Genomic DNA, 6,089 nt, shown 5'->3' on the forward strand with positions numbered 1-6,089 from the left:
CTGTAATTAAATAACCACGCAAGAAGGGTCTGGAATGATGATAATAGATTTATTTTTCTTCGAACTGTAAATTGTTTTTGTGTGGCCTTAACACCGCTTAATGTGCCCGTGGGCAAGATTGTGATGTATCCGCCACACAATCCGCAGGTGCACCGCTCGACTTGCCCCCTCCCTCCACTAATAAACCTCCCAGGACCGATGATCGGAACCATCCATCACCGTAATTCAATAACGGCACTTTCAGGGTTGTAAAATTCTACTTTCAAGGTCTGTGTTTTACAAGCCCTGAAGGACGAGCCCGAGAGCGTAGTCGCCCGTTTTCCGTGTGGCTCGAGTGGAAAACCAAAAGCAAAACACATCATGTGATGCTTGGAGTTGGAGATGGGGGGGTGGGGGGGGGGGCGTATTGTAAGAGGGACTTCCCGTGACACCCGGCCCGATGTGATTCCCCTTTTTCCCTAAAACCGCACGGCATCTGCCCGCGTGACGCACGTTACCTAATCGACTCCGAAATCTCATTTGCGAAGGTATTTCTTCGACTCCGGGAAAAAAGAGGTCCAGTTTTTATTAACGCGACATCCACATGGTTCCACTTCACTACGTAGAAAGTTCTACGGAAAAGAAAAACGAAACACTGGCACGAGTCGTAATGTTAAAAGCAAAAAGGTGGACAGTGCGACAATAATGCTGCAATTATTGTAATTTCCGGCCTACAAGCCGTGATTTGTTGACACACGCTTTCAACCCTGCATTTTATGCAGTTATGCGGCTAATTTGTGCATTTTTTTTCTAACGGCCGCAAAGGGGGCGCTCGAGCGGAACAAGGTAAGAGTGAGACCGGAATATATGTGTCGAGGAAGTGACTTTTACCGGCCATGTTAGTGCTGCGGTAGCGATAGCACTGTGCTAGCGTGTTGCTGCTGTGTTACTGCCGTGTCTCAGTGATTTTTACCAGTAAGTTTTTTTTTTTGACTGGCCCTGTCAGCACCATGCTAGCGTTAGCGCTCCGCTAGCATTAATAATAATAATAATAATAATCTTTAATAATACATTGTTAACATCTTTGTTAAACTTTGATGCCTAATATATTTAAATTGAATGATTATTTACAGGCGGCAGGGTGGCTCTGCTGGTAAAGCGTTGGCCTCACAGTTCTGAGGAACCGGGTTCGACCTGAACCCGCCTGTCTGGAGTTTGCATGTTGTCCCCGTGCCTGCGTGGGTTTTTTCCGGGCACTACGGTTTCCTCCCACATCCCAAAAACATGCAACATTGATTGGAGGTGGGATTGTGAGTGCGGCTGTTTGTCACGATGTCTGAACTGATGCTGCGTAAATTCATCCAGAATGATTTCCAGCCTGAATTGGGCCGGGACTGTGTGTTTTGTGTCTGTGTGTCGAAAGCAACTACCTGATGCACCCACCCACCTCCTTTTTTCGGGTTGCCAATGAACTGATGGCTTTACCATGTTGCTCTAAAGGCATTCAACACACACCCGTTTGCGTACGTGGACGTGCACACGAGGTGCACCCAAGACCGTGGAAAGAATGTGAGCCACTTTGATCCAAACACGCACACGGGAACACAAAAACGTTGGCGCGAGTGAGCCAAACTTCTTTTTTATTTTATTTATTTATAAAGCTCTGACTTCCCCCAAGGGAGCTGCTGGAATGGAGGAAGCGAGAAGACGGCAGGAAATCAAATGAAGCGGCTACACAAGCGCAGAGGTGAAATACGCGCGTCCAGGGATTGTCGTTTATTCAATAAACAGAGGCGGAAGGTAAAAAAACATTACCTACGTTTAGTTTTGTATATTATAATTGTTTTGTTTTTTTGGCGAAGCTCTCAATTTACCAGTCAATCTATGTTCCTACCTTCAGCTATGGGCACGAGCTGTGAGGTCGTTACCAAGAGAACAAGATCCCGGATACAAGCGACCAAAATGAGTTTCCTCCGCAGGGTGTCCGGACTCTGCCTTAGAGGTAGGGTGAGAAGCTCGGTCATCCGGGAGGGGGTCAGTGTCGAGCTGCTGCTCCTCCGCATTGAGAGGAGCCAAATGAGGTGGCTGGGGTATCTGATTCGGATGCCTCCCGGACGCCTCCCTGGCGAGGTGTTCTGGGCATGTCCCATCGGAAAGAGACCCCGAAGACGACCCAGGATACGCTGGAGGGACTATGTCTCTCGGCTGGCTTGGGAACGCCTCGGGATCCCTCCGGAATCCGCATTGAGAGGAGCCAGATGAGGTGGCTGGGGTATCTGATTCGGATGCCTCCCGGACGCCTCCCTGGCGAGGTGTTTCGGGCATGTCCCATCGGAAAGAGACCCCGAAGACGACCCAGGATACGCTGGAGGGACTATGTCTCTCGGCTGGCTTGGGAACGCCTCGGGATCCCTCCGGAATCCGCATTGAGAGGAGCCAAATGAGGTGGCTGGGGTATCTGATTCGGATGCCTCCCGGACGCCTCCCTGGCGAGGTGTTCGGGCATGTCCCATCGGAAAGAGACCCCGAAGACGACCCAGGATACGCTGGAGGGACTATGTCTCTCGGCTGGCTTGGGAACGCCTCGGGATCCCTCCGGAATCCGCATTGAGAGGAGCCAGATGAGGTGGCTGGGGTATCTGATTCAGATGCCTCCTGGACGCCTCCCTGGTGAAGTGTTCTGGGCATGTCCCACTGGAATACAGACCCCGAGGACGACCCAGGACACGCTGGAGAGACTATGTCTCTCAGCTGGCTTGGGAATGTCTTGGGGTCCCTCCGGAAGAGCTGGAAGAAGTGGCTGGGGAAAGGGAAGTCTGGGTATCCCTGCTGAAGCTATTTCCTCCGCGACCCAACCCGGAAAAGCGGTAGATAATGGATGGATTGATAATTGTTTTTTTTTTTTTTTTTTTTTGCACCACTGAGATTTTGCACCAACACTTTATGGGAAACATTTAAGAATCCACCACCAGGAAGCAGCATAGAAGTTGATCATCATCATCAGTTGACATCTGTTCACCCCTTCAGAGAATGTTTACTCATCGCTGTGAAAATCAAATTTGGACCCCCCTCACATGTCCTGTACATGTTCTGTTACGTCATAAACATACTGCTGACATCACTAGGCAAGGAGAAGGCAAAACGAGGGGAAGAGAACACGCTCCATGCCACTTTTGGTAAGCGTTTTTCATGCGCATGTCGGATTCTCCACTATTGTGCCAAAGCCTAGTCTAGAGCGATCCTTGTCACAGCGAGTCTGCACCCTTTTAGTTCGTCCACATCTTGTCAAGTTTCTTAGTTTGTTCCGTTGTTGTCGGACCAAGTTTCACGTTGTTGGGATCTTGCCTTCAGTCTAGCGTTTTTGTGCCTCCGCCTTGTCGGACTGCTCCACCGTGTATGACCCTGACTTGGAATAAAACCACGCTCAGTACCATGCCCTTGTCTTGGAGTCCTGCATTTGCGTTCGCCCCCGTGCCGCTGGTTGATGACAGCGTTATGGTGGACTGGTTTTAAGGTAATTAATTTAAGATTACAAAGAAGATGGTACTATTGCCCCATGAACACGTTTGGTGTGGAGAAGCAAACCCAACAGGAAGCTTAAGTAGCGTACAATACCGTGTGACTTTTCTATTACTTCTTTGTTACACTTGTGTGTAACTGTGACATGTCGCGGCTGATGAAATCAAGCTTAACGTCGTTAACGAGGCGCTCGCTGTGACGGCGGCATGACTCCGGAGTGGATTGAGCAGCGCGCTTGTGTGAGTGTGCTGCCCACAGGAAGTTCCCACCGTGGTGCCTATCAGGGTGGAAAATGACTGTTTGTCACTGACTTAAGTCACAAATCCTCCCCCTCTCGAACACACACACACGTTATACACAGCTTAACATCCCTTTTCCCACAGCAGCCGTGATGTCTCAGTTCATGGAATTTTTTTTTTTTTTTTTTCTGTGTATATGGACATGCATGCCACTTCCTTTGGGTGTTATGGACTTGTGTGCCAATACCAGAGGTGGGAGGAACTCACATGTGGGCAAAGTATAAGTCAGTTCCACGTCTGATTTTCATCTTTCAAGAGAGTCTGTAGCAAAAAGCAAGCAAGTTCATTACCAATTTAATCAATTCCATGAAACGTTCGCAAATCGAGGTAAGGTTTCTCATTGAAATGAATGCAATCGCATCTAATTTGTTCCAACCCCTGCACAAAGTTACATTTACCTCATTTTTGTTGACATGTAGTTACAAATAAATACTGTGTGATATGAGAATAACTACAAATTGACTTAATTATGAAGAAATAAAACACACTTTGCAACATATTTTTTTTAGGAGCCATGAGGGTGAATTAAGAGCAAGTGAAAACATTTAAATACAGCAGAGGCAAAGATATTCACACAGTGCACGTCTATGCCAAATACCAAAATTGTGTGTAAATTGAGGTAAAATATCCTCAAAGAATCCATCCATTTTCTTCACCGCTTATCCTGACGAGGGTCACGGGGAGTGCTGGAGACTATCCCAGTTGTCAATGGGCAGGAGGCGGGGTACACCCTTAACTGGTTGCAAGCCAATCGCAGGGCACATTGAGACAGACAACAGTCGCACTCACAATCAGACCTACGGGCAATTTAGAGTGTCCAATTAATGCTGCATGTTTTTGGAACGATGAGGCCTACGCTTTACCAAGTGAGCCACCGTGCTGCCTATCCTCAAAGAATGTAATACATAAATCAAATTGTAAGATGGGTCATTTGTAAATTACTCCCACTGTTTTGAAAATGCTGATTTTTAATGTAAGCAGGCAAGACTGAACCTGAAGTCCAAGTCATTGCCGAGTCTTATGAATGCAAGGTCAAGTCGAGCCTTCCATAAATTCCCAAGTCCTAAAATTGACGACTGAAGTCTGGTTCCAGCCAAGTCACGTGATTCGAGTCCTCAATATTTTGTAATTTAACCTTACTTCCATGTCAGAATGTTGTTTCATTTCCCAGCATAAGACCCAAAACTTATTTTTTACTCAAAAAATAGAAACCTCTGTAAAATCACAGCCAGTAATGCAGGTACTTTACTTTTTCCAGCTGTAGTGATGTGATTACTTGTTTTTTTTTTTTGTTGTTGTTGTTTAACAATATTGTCAGCTCCTTGTACCAAAAACTGAAAATTTGCTACTTGGCTGGCGGGAATGATGGGTGCAGCTGTGACTAATGCAAAGAAAATTCCATCAACACCAGCAAAAATTGATTTACACTTTTAATAATGTCCAAACAAAACAAATATATGATGAATTTAATGTCGCTTTTTAATTGAATATAATTGTGTTTTTCTTCCAGGAAGATAGAAATTTCAGTGGTTAACAGCCTTTCAACCTGTTCCGAAGACCCAGACGGCAGCTAAAAAATATGAAATCATCTCTTTTGCCAAAGGAAACATAAGTACTAATCATGAATTAACTTCCTGTAAATTTAATTAAATTTGATTAATTAAATTAAACTAATTAAATTCACGGAGAAATGTAAATGAATTCATTAAAATAATTTTTATAAGTTTTCAGCCTTTCATTTGTTCCAAAGACCCAGACGGCAGCCAAAAAATATGAACTCATCTTTTTTTCCAAAGGAAATACATGTGCTGATTATGAATTAAATTCACGGAAATTTAATTACAGTTGATTAATTAAATTAAACTAATTAAATACACGGAGAAATGTAAATTAATTAATTGAAATAATAAGTTTCTTTCGACTTGTCCCTTTCGGGGTCGCCACAGCGTGTCATCTCAGATGAACGCACATTTTTAAGTTTTCAGCATTTCATTTTCAATTTTTTTTACAAAGGAAACATAAGGGCTAATTATGAATTAAATTCCTGTAAATGTAATTACATTTACTTAATTCAAACTAATTAAATACACAGAGAAATGTAAATGAATTAATTAAAATTATTTTTAATAAGTTTTCAGCCTTTCATTTGTTCCAAAGACCCAGACGGCAGCCCAAAAATATGAAATTCTCTTTTTTTCCCAAAGGAAACATAAGTGCTAGTTATGAATTAAATTCCTGTTAATCTAATTACATTTAATTAAATCATACGAATTAAATACATGGAGAAATGTA

The 6,089-nt window shown here is 44.1% G+C and overlaps 1 long non-coding RNA gene across 1 annotated transcript; it reads left to right on the forward strand.

Moving 5' to 3' along the window:
- The first annotated feature begins 1,320 nt into the window (after nucleotides 1–1,320).
- Nucleotides 1,321–5,475, forward strand: LOC133503718 (uncharacterized). The gene is made up of 3 exons (XR_009795819.1): nucleotides 1,321–1,779; nucleotides 1,880–1,981; nucleotides 5,308–5,475. It is a non-coding gene; the product is annotated as an uncharacterized LOC133503718 (long non-coding RNA).
- Nucleotides 5,476–6,089: the final 614 nt, after the last annotated feature.

Source organism: Syngnathoides biaculeatus, chromosome 7 (genome assembly GCF_019802595.1).
Source record: "Syngnathoides biaculeatus isolate LvHL_M chromosome 7, ASM1980259v1, whole genome shotgun sequence".
NCBI classification, from domain to species: domain Eukaryota; kingdom Metazoa; phylum Chordata; class Actinopteri; order Syngnathiformes; family Syngnathidae; genus Syngnathoides; species Syngnathoides biaculeatus.